General features: G+C 39.7%; 1 protein-coding gene across 5 annotated transcripts in view; it reads right to left on the bottom strand.

Annotated features, from left to right (window-relative positions):
- LOC138000470 (uncharacterized) overlaps positions 1–4,642 on the bottom strand; it is a 70,855-nt gene extending 66,213 nt beyond the window's left edge. For all 5 annotated transcript variants that reach the window (XM_068846916.1, XM_068846918.1, XM_068846914.1 and 2 more), the window contains exon 1: positions 4,463–4,642. The gene's annotated coding sequence lies outside the window, so the exon portion shown is untranslated. The remainder of the gene's footprint in view (positions 1–4,462) is intronic.
- Between the last annotated feature and the right edge of the window lie 8,450 nt (positions 4,643–13,092).

The following is a 13,092-nucleotide window of genomic DNA, read 5'->3' on the forward strand; positions in this document are numbered from 1 at the left end:
AACTAGTTTAAACAGTATAGGTCGGTCAATAAGTCTCTAACATGGTTCAACTTCACGCAAAATTTATAAATTGTAACAATTGATTCCCAGATATATAACGTGGACATTTAATACCCTGGATATCATCCGGTTTACTGAAAAAGATACTTAGAAATTGAACTGGGTAGAGCTGTTGTTCAGAAATTTGAAATACAAGATACACTGTCGTATCATACCAAGGCGAAGAACGTAACATTACTTAGCAGTTACATGAAAATCCTCCTGCCAGCTAATTAAGCTTAAGTCAAGTTGCTTCCTGCGAGCCTCGAAAACGTTATAAAATGATTATTTTCAAAGGAACGTTTTGTGGCCCAATAAAATGCTCCTGATTTAAAATTGGATCTCTTTCTAGCTCCCTAATCGTCGCATAGAGCCGGAAACCAGTTGATGGGTTGCAAACTTGAATCAACAATTACTGTTTCTTGATGTCATAGTAAACAAATCTCTCCCAACCATAGCAAATAAATTTATATTTGCCAAACGGAATTCTTTGCTGTGTGGAGTTAGGTCTTACACGAATGTTTGTGCGTAATTTGTACGGAGACCTCGTACGCAATGCATTTTCGTATTCGTTTATAACTTAGAGAAGGTATCTAAGAACGCTCATTAACAGGAACGAGGTAAACAAAATAAATGGAGAAACTCTTGTAGCTTTTCAAAATCGAGAAAAGTACAGTTCTTGTTCTTTTTTAAATAGGGTTTACATTGAAGGTTACATCCAGTGTTTTTTTCGAGCGCCGGAATCTTTTGTCCAATATTTTTTGTTGTAGCGAGGCTAGGGGATGTTATTAGCAATTGATACGCAGACTTTGATGGAGAGATTTCCTTGCCCTGCTTTATGCTTTCCAAAGTCCCAAACGGGGTACCCTTTAGTGGAGCTGAGTGTTTGTTTCCAGCTTGTTGGTTGGCCATAGGATACAGCTGTCAAGGCTATTCAGGCTCTGCACGACGCGTGTTATAACCTTGATTACAAGTTTCTGATGGCTAACAAATTTTGACAATGCCTTCCGCTACATTTTCCGGTAGCACAAGTTCATTGGTTATGATGATTCTCTTACTAGGAAAGCAAAACACTGAAAACACTGCAACCACGGATTAAAGGGTATCCATGGCACTGAATTGAGTGTGACTTGGCTTCCCAGCAGATATCACCGAAGCACGATGCAAAAGACAACATGTTCAGTGGAGGCGGAATAATAATCGTAGTTTTCATTAAGCTGGTATTTGGTAGACGTACTTTAGTACAGAGCCCGTACAATTAAACAACAGTTGCAGCAGAAACTAAATGATTCCAATTGGCATCTGGAAATGGGTTCTTAACGTCATGATGAAAACTTATTTTATCAAGTTAAGTACAGATCATACTAATTGGGTAGAAGACGGCATTGAGGTGAAATGTCAAATGTTCATTTCCATGGCGAATATTGCCGAACAAGGTCCTGAGAATTAGTGTTCATCGTTGTTTGGTCCCCTTGCGTGCTTGCATTTCACTGAATTGGTATCTAGCGCCCGGCCGTGTTTGAAATATGTTTTTGCGTAGACTGCTAGATGACGCCCGTGACGAGTATTTGGTACTGAGTTGTGTTTATGCTTCAATGAATGCCTGCTTTAACTTAAGAAAGTTAGAAATTGGCTCATAACCTCTTGAGATGTTCTCAGCCCATATGATAAATTTCTTGATGTCATAGTAAACAAATCTCTCCCAACCATAGCAAATAAATTTATATTTGCCAAACGGAATTCTTTGCTGTGTGGAGTTAGGTCTTACACGAATGTTTGCGCGTAATTTGTACGGAGACCTCGTACGCAATGCATTTTCGTATTCGTTTATAACTTAGAGAAGGTATCTAAGAACGCTCATTAAATAAAAAGAAATGAAAAGGGAGAAGGAGAATGATTGGGAAAGAAGAACTCTGAAAGTTATGTTGTGTGCATGGAGTTTGGATACAAAGATGTTTTTGGGAAATGAAGTTAACCCTGCACGGCTTGAATTGGATTTCTTTTCATGACTCAATGTGAATTCTCATCTATATTCCAAGGTTATGTGTTAACGGTAACTGTTACTTAAGGAACGAAAAGAGATATGAGTGATTCTATCTGTAAATATCAGTAATCTGAGGAGGTTTCCAAAAAAATCCCAACGAATTTCTACATATATAACACCCATTTGTCTGTTCCTTGATGTTCAAGTCTGAATCCATTCCCAGACACGTAGTTAAATGTCTTAACTTTGCTACCGGCTTGTTAAGCGGAGAATTTGTCATTTCATTGTATATAATCGAGATCAGTCCTTCGACTGTATTTTCCATGCAGTGATACAATAGATGACAGAAATTCACTTTTAGTTCGACAACTTTGCTGTTACGGGTGACATGATACAACGAAATCGAAAGATGTTGTACTCAAGAAGAAACAAGAAGTAACTTAATATGTTAAACTCGAAAAAAATCTTCGAAGCCAGCAGTTGGCACCGATATTTTACTACCATGCGTTGTTCATTGCTCCTTTTGCAACCAGTGAACGAGACAGTACACCTAAGAGAATTAAAAGTTGAATTGAACGTTCGAAGGCTCTAAACTAAATATAAATAAATATGCGTTAGGAGTCCGAAAGGATGGCTTACAATTAATTGAATTATTGCTTACCCGTTCACCTCACCCATGTTTTTTCTCTTATTTCCAGTTGAAAAAAAACGAAAAATTAACCCATAAATATATATATTTGTCCTGAGGTCCCACAAGAAAGGGTTGGTTTAGTCAAAGATCTTTAATTTAAACGTTCGCTCGCAATAGCTCAATTTGAATAGCGGCATAGAGCCCAAGATATATTCATCGGCCGTGGGTTTAAGTTTCGTTCAAACCTGGTTGTTTCCTTTTGTCAGGCTTCGTTTTTAACTTTTTAAGTTACATGCCTCAGTCTCTGCCATGACCATTTCAATATCGAATTATTTCACATACACAGTTCAGATATATTTGGCAGAAACATTTCTTCATGCCCTGCACTGATGAATCACAATTATGAAGAGCAGGGTAACAGGAACGAGGTAAACAAAATAAATGGAGAAACTCTTGTAGCTTTTCAAAATCGAGAAAAGTACAGTTCTTGTTCTTTTTTAAATAGGGTTTACATTGAAGGTTACATCCAGTGTTTTTTTCGAGCGCCGGAATCTTTTGTCCAATATTTTTTGTTGTAGCGAGGCTAGGGGATGTTATTAGCAATTGATCCGCAGACTTTGATGGAGAGATTTCCTTGCCCTGCTTTATGCTTTCCAAAGTCCCAAACGGGGTACCCTTTAGTGGAGCTGAGTGTTTGTTTCCAGCTTGTTGGTTGGCCATAGGATACAGCTGTCAAGCCTATTCAGGCTCTGCACGGCGCGTGTTATAACCTTGATTACAAGTTTCTTATGGCTAACAAATTTTGACAATGCCTTCCGCTACATTTTCCGGTAGCACAAGTTCATTGGTTATGATGATTCTCTTCTTAGGAAAGCAAAACACTGAAAACACTGCAACCACGGATTAAAGGGTATCCATGGTAATGAATTGAGTGTGACTTGGCTTCCCAGCAGATATCTCAGAAGCACGATGCAAAAGACGAGATGTTCAGTGGAGGCGGAATAATAATCGTAGTTTTCAATAAGCTGGTATTTGGGAGACGTACTTTAGTACAGAGCCCGTACAATTAAACAACAGTTGCAGCAGAAACTAAATGATTCCAATTGGCATCTGGAAATGGGTTCTTAAGGTCTAACTCATGATGAGAACTTATTTTATCAAGTTAAGTACAGATCATACTAATTGGGTAGAAGACGGCACTGAGGTGAAATGTCAAATGTTCATTTCCATGGCGAATATTGCCGAACAAGGTCCTGAGAATTAGTGTTCATCGTTGTTTGGTCCCCTTACGTGCTTGCATTTCACTGAATTGGTATCTAGCGCCCGGCCGTATTTGAAATATGTTTTTGCGTAGACTGCTAGATGACGCCCGTGAGGAGTATTTGGTACTGAGTTGTGTTCATGCTTCAATGAATGCCTGCTTTAACTTAAGAAAGTTAGAAATTGGCTCATAACCTCTTGAGATGTTCTCAGCCCATATCATAAATTCAGTTTCATTGCGAAAAGAAGAATGCAGCTTGAAGATATTTTGACTGGACTTCTGTGCAAACAATCAATTCCCGACTGAAATAACATCAATGATGCAAAGATGACAGACAGTCGAATATTGGCGATTTCCATGGAAAGATTATGCTACGAATGCAGAAAATTCGATTTCTACCTGACAATTTTCGAGGTCGCTGCCTCAACACGCTTAGTGCATTACAATAGCGAATTATTAAAATGTAATGCTTTATTTAGGGTTGTACTAATAAAGGAATTAGCGACAAAGCCCAGCATTCCTCTGGTGATTAAATGTTTCCACATACCTGCTAATATGATGAAGTATATCCGCGTGCCATATTTAAGAGCAAGATTACCCTTGACTGTATATCGTTTTTTGAGAAAGATTACTCCTTCTCAGGCTAATTAAGGGCGTGGCTGAGCCACTACAAAGGACCCCCGCAGGGAATTTAGAAACTCCTATTTTTAATGAATTAAACAAAGTTTATTGTTCAATAGATTGATCACGTTTTTCATGTGACTGGGTTAAACGAATGCCATTTGTGACATTTGTGACAGTGCTTGACAAGTGATATCACTTGCCCTGTGACTTCACAAAATGAGTATTCAATAATGGGGGAAGTTTTGCCTCATAATTTTGAAACCCTTTGGCAAAAAATTAATAAGCAGAACTGTGCGGGTCCGCAAATGATCCCAACCTCGTTCCCAAGGACCCCATGCACAGAGATCCTGGGGACGAGGTTGAAATGATCCCAGGACCGCAAATGATCTCAGAACCGCAAACGATCCCCAAACTGTACCGCAAATGATCCCGGAACGCAAATGATCTCCATTTTGGGCCGCAAATGACCCTGAAAAAAAAATGAAGTAAGGAATGGCATGGAGGGTGGAATGGTCGGCATAGAAAATTAATGTGAAGAGTGCTCACAACAGGTTCTGCCTCATTATAGTTTTTCAGACTGCATTTTGTTTCTTACCACGCTGTTATAAATTTGCCACATTTAATTATCGGATACAATCATCAAACAACTAACTTGGACGCAGTTTTAACTGATTGTGACCAGGGACTCGTTTCTCGTACCCTGCGTTTGTTTGCCAGATTTGTTCGAATATCCCGACTGTTTGTTCGAGAAACGGGCCCCTGGTCACAATCAGTTTAGAATTGCGTCCAAGTTAGTTTTTGATGATTGTATCCGATAATTAAATGTGGCAAATTTATAACAGCGTGGTAAGAAACAAAATGCAGTCTTTCTGGAAATCTATACCGAGGCAGAAACCTGTTGTGAGCCATGATTTAAGGTGGTTTTAATAAATTAAAATAAGAGCTCTTCACATTAATTCTCTATCCAGACCATTCCACCCTCCATGCCATTCGTTACTTTTTTTTCGGGATCATATGCCGTCCAAAATGGGGATAATTTGCGTTCCGGGATCATTTGCGGTCCAATATAATATGTGGATCATTTGCGGTCCTGGTATCATTTGCGGTACAGTTTGGGAATCGTTTGTGGTTCTGGGATCATTTGCGGACCCGTACAGAACTACTTGAGTCATGCTCTGCTTGGTATGGTTACATTTGTAATTTCAATGAGCACGTTGGCAAAACCAGGATCGGATCGGATCGTATCGGATCGGATGGGATCGACAAAACTCGGAACGGATCAATAACAAAATTCCCGCCAAAAGTAGACAAATGAGGTCCCTGGGTTACCAGTTAAAGTTACTTCCCACCTTGGCGGGTGTCCTTTGGGAAAAATTTCGTACGCGCCTTAGTTTTAATAAAATCCTTACAAGCTATACATCAGAAGAAAGCCTAATAAATGTAGACAGTTTTTTATGCAAGGACCGGCTGAACAAAAAACAATTGCCGGATCTTCCGAGATCTGATCAGCAAATAATATTTAGACTAAAAACAAAATATATTCTATATACAAGGCTAAAAGTTAAAAAAAATTACCAACACATTGGAAATCTGAGGTCCCTACCAAGTGGAAAAGGAATTGCATCACTAGCGCACTTCACAGAGCCAAACGCATCTCTACCGATTTTCACAAGGACTTAAAAACTCTAGAAACTTCTTTCATCAATGCAGGTTATCCGAAACGTTTTTTTTCGCATACAATCAACAACTTTCTAAACCACTCGCCCCAAGATGACAACATCATTCCGAATTTTCTCTTCGAAGAACGAAAGAAAGTTTTCATTAAGCTCCCTTTTTGCAGTAAAAACGAAAAACTCAGTAAGACGTTTATTGAAAATTTCAACAAGTTCACTAATTTCAATTTTATTTTTATAATCCTGTGGCAAACAAGACAAATCAAAACCCTCTTTAACAACAAAGACAAAAACACTTACAGATCCAAAGTTGTTTACAAAGGTGATTGTTCTTGTGGCGTTGATTACATTAGGGAGCTTAAGCAACGACAACGGAGACGGCAACGAGAACGTCATCTCAAAATAAAAATTCGCGTTATTGTAATCGCTTCGTTAATATTTCAACTTTTTTAATATGACGGGGGTGTGGTAGTTCCTCAAAAATGACGCCGGTAGGAACGGCGCTCAATTTAGGGCAGAAAATGAAAATTTATCCTCAAGTAATGACGTTTTCTATAAAACCTAAAATTTGGCTATTTCACGTTGTAGTTTTGCCGATGACGGCAATGAAATGGACAAAAGTGAAAAACACACGTGCAGGGCGTGCAAAGCTATTGTTTTTGCCTACTAAATATGCAAATTTGTGACGTTCTCGTTGCCGTCGCCGTTGTCGTTGCTTAAGTTCCCTATTGGCGAGACTGTACGAAACCTAGCAGTACCAATTGCAGAGCATTCAAATCCTGCTCACACTTCTGAACCTGCAAAACTCCTGCGGGAAAACCCATCACATGCTTTCACTTGGCGTGTTCTCTCCTCGGCACAGAGCGTAGGATCCTCGAGGGGCTAATGATCCAACAATTCCGCCCCAGTTTGAACAAACAAGTCATTTCTTATGTCTCCAAACTTTTCCCTTTGGGAATTACATGAGATATAAATGTACGCGCGGACGGTCACCCATTTCAACCCTGATGATGGCAAACAGCCGAAAACGTTTGGTTTGAATATTTTAATCTTTTAACTTTTAGCCTTGTATATAGAATATATTTTACTAAGTGAACATTATGGACAAAAACAAAATAATTATGCAAAAAAAAATAATTATGAAACTCCCTGAAGAAGTCAGGCCGCGCCTGACGAAATATTGGTCAAACAAAAAATATATATCCTCACAGACGTACAACCAGCCTATTTTGTTTTTGTCATAATGGCTGATTTTTGAGATGATTATAAAAAAGGCTAAAAGTTACTAAAAATCTTTAAGAACAATAACATTTTCGACCGTACGGTTATCATCAGTGGTAGTCTTAATAAGTGTAGTTTACCATAAAAAATATCGTTTAACCGAGTTACCCTTTTAGTAATTGTCAGGAGCCGGTAGGAGGTGAAACCACCGAGGGTTCTTTTATCGAATTTATCGGGTATCGTATGCCGCGGCACGAGCAAAATGACTTCACAGTGTTATTCACAAGCCATCAATCAACGAGAGTGTGTCAGGCTTTTTCGATATTTTGATTGGTTGTCTAGATATCCGCATCTAATGTTGGAGTAGCTAAAACTATGGGAGACCTGTTGTGTAAATGGACGCCACGGGAAAACATTTTAAATATCGAAATTTCCCGACACAATTTTGTTGCTTCATGCCTTGTGAATAACATTGTGCAGTCATTTTGCTCGTGCTGTGGCATCAGATACCCGATAAATTGCATAGAAGAACCCTCGGTGGTTTCACATCTTACCGGCTCCGATCCTGACACTTCTCGAATGTAGTTTTCGACGGCAAAAACTGCGGCCTCCTCGACAATGCTAACGTTAGGACTAAATGACAGGTACAATTGCGTGTCATCGGCGTAAGCATGTGAACTCCAGATTAGAAAACTAATTATTATATAGATACTGATGAAATACCAGGATTTCTCCTTTTACTAAAAAATCATATCTTCACCGCGCGCACTGAACGTATCATTTTTATCTTTCAGCGGTGAGGATATAGGTGTCGACATGGTAACGAACACGATTAGCCAATAAAATGCGAGCTTCGTCTTCATTGTAAGATACTTTTGTGCTTCAGTATAATGCCTCTCTACTACATTAAAATTTTTATTGCAAAATTTTAAATTATCATGATTTGCTTTTCATAACATTCATATCTTGTTTCATGTTACACAATATGCGTGTTTTAGCGGTTGGTGACCACTTTTTCATCATTTTGAAAATGAAAAAAAACAAGTTGTTTTAAATCTAGACATTTCATCAATATCTATATAATAAACAGAACATTACATGACCGCTTGGGGATACAAATTTTATCTTCTCGTGCTGAAAGTATCTCTCATTCGAAGATAAAATTCGTATCCCCGCGCGGCTACGTAATATCCTCTATATCACATAGGTAGATAGTAAACAAAAGTGCACCGTGGCATTTACCTTGAAAAAACACCCCATTTTAATCAAATGACTGCGAAATGCTCTAGAATACTATAGTCTTGCCATTATTCGATTACTGTTCGCCTGTCTGGGACAGTTGCTGGGCTGGGAGCAAAGATTGCCTAGATAAGCTAAATAGACGTGCCGCATGTATCATTGAAGGGGGATCAATCGCAGCTGAGGAGTTAAAATCATCACTTGGCTGGCCCAACCTACAAGCGCGCAGAAGTTATCTCAAATGCCTTTTAAACCATAAATGTCTTCACCGAATAGCGCCTTCGTACTTACTTTCAGAGTTTAGGCACGCGCACTTTTTCCATGGCTATAACATCAGAAGCCGTGATTTGCTGCGCTCTCCCTTTGCAAAAACTGCTAAGTATCAGGGGAGCTTCAGAATAAACGGCGTTCGAACTTACAACACCATTCCGAGAAACATTAGGCAAGTAGAGACGTTCAGCGAATTTAAAATCAAACTAAAGCGCCATCTTAAACAGTAACACCTGCGGTACATGCTGCATTTATAACTTAATTATTCGTCTAGTTTTTAATGTTTTATGTCTTTGTTTTGTGCTTTGTCAGGGCTCCATTTAAACTAGCTCTGCTAAACTGGATGCCCCTGGATAAATATTGAATTAAATAAAAATAAAATTAAAAATTAAAAAAAGAGTATGCTTTATGCAGATTTTTTGGGATCTACGTTCCAGGTTTGGATCGAAGCGTTTGTAGCAAAATCAAGTGGTCAACGGTGTCAGAGGCGCCTCTAGTAATGATTAGATCAGTGTCTCCACGTGTCTTCTAAAATAATGAACAACATATGACAACTCATAACTCTTTAACTTTAAAATTAAAAGTTCCTTTTCATTCGAAAACGAGTTGAGAAGCGATACAAATATCGATCATAAAATGTTATTGCTCCTAATCTTAGTCTTAATGTGAATCCTACTCTTTATCTCAATGAATAAGGAGCAATAACATTTTAGGCCTAATTAGGCCGAAAACGATGTTTAATCTCAAATCCAACCTTTGTCGGTTCATACATGGTGTTTTGGTGCTTCGTTGCGCTGTTTCGTGGTTTAGTAATGTCCTTTTTCTACACCGGAATTCACACGTGTAGCCCGGGTCACGATACAATTGTAATGTACAACTGTAGCTTTACTATTGTAAATTAAGGTCTTAGTAAAGGAAAATGAGGTGTCCGCGGAAAATGAAATTGTCGCGCCGCATTTTTTTGTATAATGTCAAACTATGTATCATATTAAAGCTAATAGATTGAATTATTTGAATAAAGTTTTAGTTTTTTGGTATTTTTAAATATTAAAATATTGCCTGCTGCAGAAGCTCGTGCCCCTTATTTTATTGCGAAAACAACATCTTAGTCACAGATGAAGCTCACTTATCTTGACAGCGCTCTAACAAGCTCAGCCAACATCGACGCTGAAGCAACCCATAGAATTGCTAGAGCCAACACTGCCTTTGGCAGGCTGAAAGATAAGGTCTGGGAGCTTCGTGGTTTACGCATTGAGACCAAGCTGGAAGTATATAGAGCAGTAGTCCTACCTTCCTTGCTCTATGCATGCGAGACATGGACATGGACAGCCGGCATGCCAAGCAGTTAAATGCCTTTCATCTGAGATGCCTCAAAACCTTGCTCCATGTCAAATGGCAGGACAGAGTTCCTGACACTGAGGCTACGTTCTGCACCGGGATGCGATGGAAGGCATAGATGCTACCTTACTGTGAGCACAGCTCCGGTCGTCTGGCCACGTTCTCCCTATGAGTGATCGTCGACTCCCAAAGAGACTGTTCTACAGAGAGCCAAAAACAGGAAAGCGCTCACGCGGCAGATCCAAGAAGCGCTACAAAGAGTCACTGAAGGAATCCCTCAAGCGCTGCAACATTCCTGACTCCACCTAAGAAGAGACGGCGGGAGATCGTGCCAGCTGGCGATCCCGTGTGAGTTCCGGAGTAGCTGCCTTCGAAAAGAGGAGAGTGATTGAAAACCAACAGAAACGCCAGAAGAGGAAAGATCATGAGAGCCTTGCCTCCCAGACCGACGCAGCCCCCAGCGTTCTATGTACACACTGTAACAGACTCTTCCGAGCTAAAATTGGCCTCATCAATCATCTACGTACCCATCCCAACCCCTGAGTGATTTGAAGTCATGGTCATCTTCGCAAGCAAAGGACGAAAATCATCACAGTCACAGATGAATGCACTCCAATACCGTGTGAGGAGATATGTAAAGAATTGAAGGAAATATCACGCGCCAAAGTCGAAACTCTCTTCTCACACTTAATTTGGGTAGAAAAGTGCTTATTAGCCAAGCAAACTGGAGCTTGAAAACGAAGAGACGCAAACTGACCTGACCTAGAATCCCCCTTTACAAATGCCCACGATACCCACTCTGCGTTCAGTCTGATAATACTACTGCTATGACCTACATCAGTGCCATGGTTGGTGTAAAATCAGAGACCTGTAATGACATGGCCCTCCAGATTTGGGAGTAGTGCATAGCTGACAAATTTGGCTAAGTGCTAGGCAGATTCCTGGGTCTCAAAATAACCAAGCTGACACAGCTTCACGAGCATTCAAAGATCCAGTTGAATGGTCATTGTCAAACAAAGTGTTTCAATCCATTCTTAGTCATTGGGGCCCCTTTCATATGGATATGTTCGCATCAAGACTTAACTATAAACTAAAGGACTATGTGGCCTGGCGACCTGACCCAAGGGCTACATTTATTGATGCACATTGTGTTAACTGGGAGCCTTATGTCTAGCTTGATTCCCCGATGCTTGACGAAAATAGAGAACGACAAAGCGACAGGAGCACTGATCGTACCCTATTGGACAACACAGTCTTGGTTCACACCTCTGTTGAACCATCTAGTAGACAACCCACTGCTTCTTCCTCAGTCAGACAAATTGTTACTGTTGCCTCCCTTTTTGAAAGAGGCCTAAGGTATGATGGCATCAATAAGCTAAGTCAGCAATATCGGCCATAATTGAACCCAAACACGGTCTTACACTCGGAAGCCAACCTCTAATCTCGAGGTTTATGAAAGGTGTGTTTCGAAGCAGACCCCCTGTCCCTCGTTATGAAGCTACTTCGGATCTTCAAGTTGTCTTATCTCATCTGGCTTCTTTTGCTTCAGTAAAAAAAAACACTTGGACCTTAAATCCCTTACCTACAGACTTGACTTACAGCTGATAAAAACAGGGACTGATATAGGAAAAGAAAACAAACAGCGGCTACAAACATTTTCATTTTATACTTGACGTTTCGTATGTTGCAGCACACATCATCAGAAGTGACGGTTAAAACTGTTACACAGAATCTTAAAAACTAGAGCGAGGAACTCGTGACTAGTTAAAAAGTGTGATAACAAAATCGTAACTTCCGGTAGTCGATTCTTCCGGAAGAAATTAATAAAGAAAAAGCTTCTCACTACCAATGTTTTCATTGAGAGAGGGTTTTAAGTCACTGATTGATAGCGTTTCTTTAATTTTACATTGCATGTCGGACTTTCCAGTTGCGAGGATTTCAAAATGGTGCCATTTGATGTTATGACCGGTAGAAATTGTATGGTCTGCACCAGCAGACATCTAAAAATGGAATCTCCTGGTTTTCTTCAAGTTCCATTGTAAATTTGATGTTAGGATGTCTGATGTCCGCATTAAGCGCAATCTCAACAATTTCACAACAACAGTACATCGCAAAACAACTTTCACTGGCCTCTACACCAAGTGGGACTCTTTCACTCCTAGAAAGTATAAAATAAATTTAATCCGCACCCTCACCTATCGCTGCTTACGCATCTGTTCGAGTTCTTCCTTGTTACAGTCGACTCTCTTCGATCTCAAGAACACTCTCCTTCAAAATGGTTACCCAAGAGGCGTTCTTTGTTATAACATTAATGATGTTTTGAACAGACAAAAGAACAGGTCTGCTGAACCTGCCACCACTGTTCCTAAGAAAGATATTATTCTTGTCTTGCCTTTTTTGGGCTTTCAAAGTGAAGCTCTTACTCGACGTGTTAAATCTTGTATTAGTAAGTTTTATGGCTGTGTCAATCTTAGGGTTATTTTTCAAAACACTTGCAGGGTTAAGTCTTTTTTCCCTACAAAGATCGTTTCAGTCGTTCTCAAAGATCAAAAATACAAAGCCAGTTGTTGGGACTGTGATTCCTTCTACATCGGCAAAACAAAAAGAAGATTGCATGACAGGAAGTCCGAGCATTTCAAAGCTCTTACACAAGTCGGCCACGCTCTGCTGTTGCAGACCATACAATTTCTACCGGTCATAACATCAAATGGCACCATTTTGAAATCCTCGCAACTGGAAAGTCCGACATGCAATGTAAAATTAAAGAAACGCTATCAATCAGTGACTTAAAACCCTCTCTCAATGAAAACAT

This window comes from Montipora foliosa, chromosome 4 (genome assembly GCF_036669935.1).
Source record: "Montipora foliosa isolate CH-2021 chromosome 4, ASM3666993v2, whole genome shotgun sequence".
Lineage (NCBI taxonomy): Eukaryota > Metazoa > Cnidaria > Anthozoa > Scleractinia > Acroporidae > Montipora > Montipora foliosa.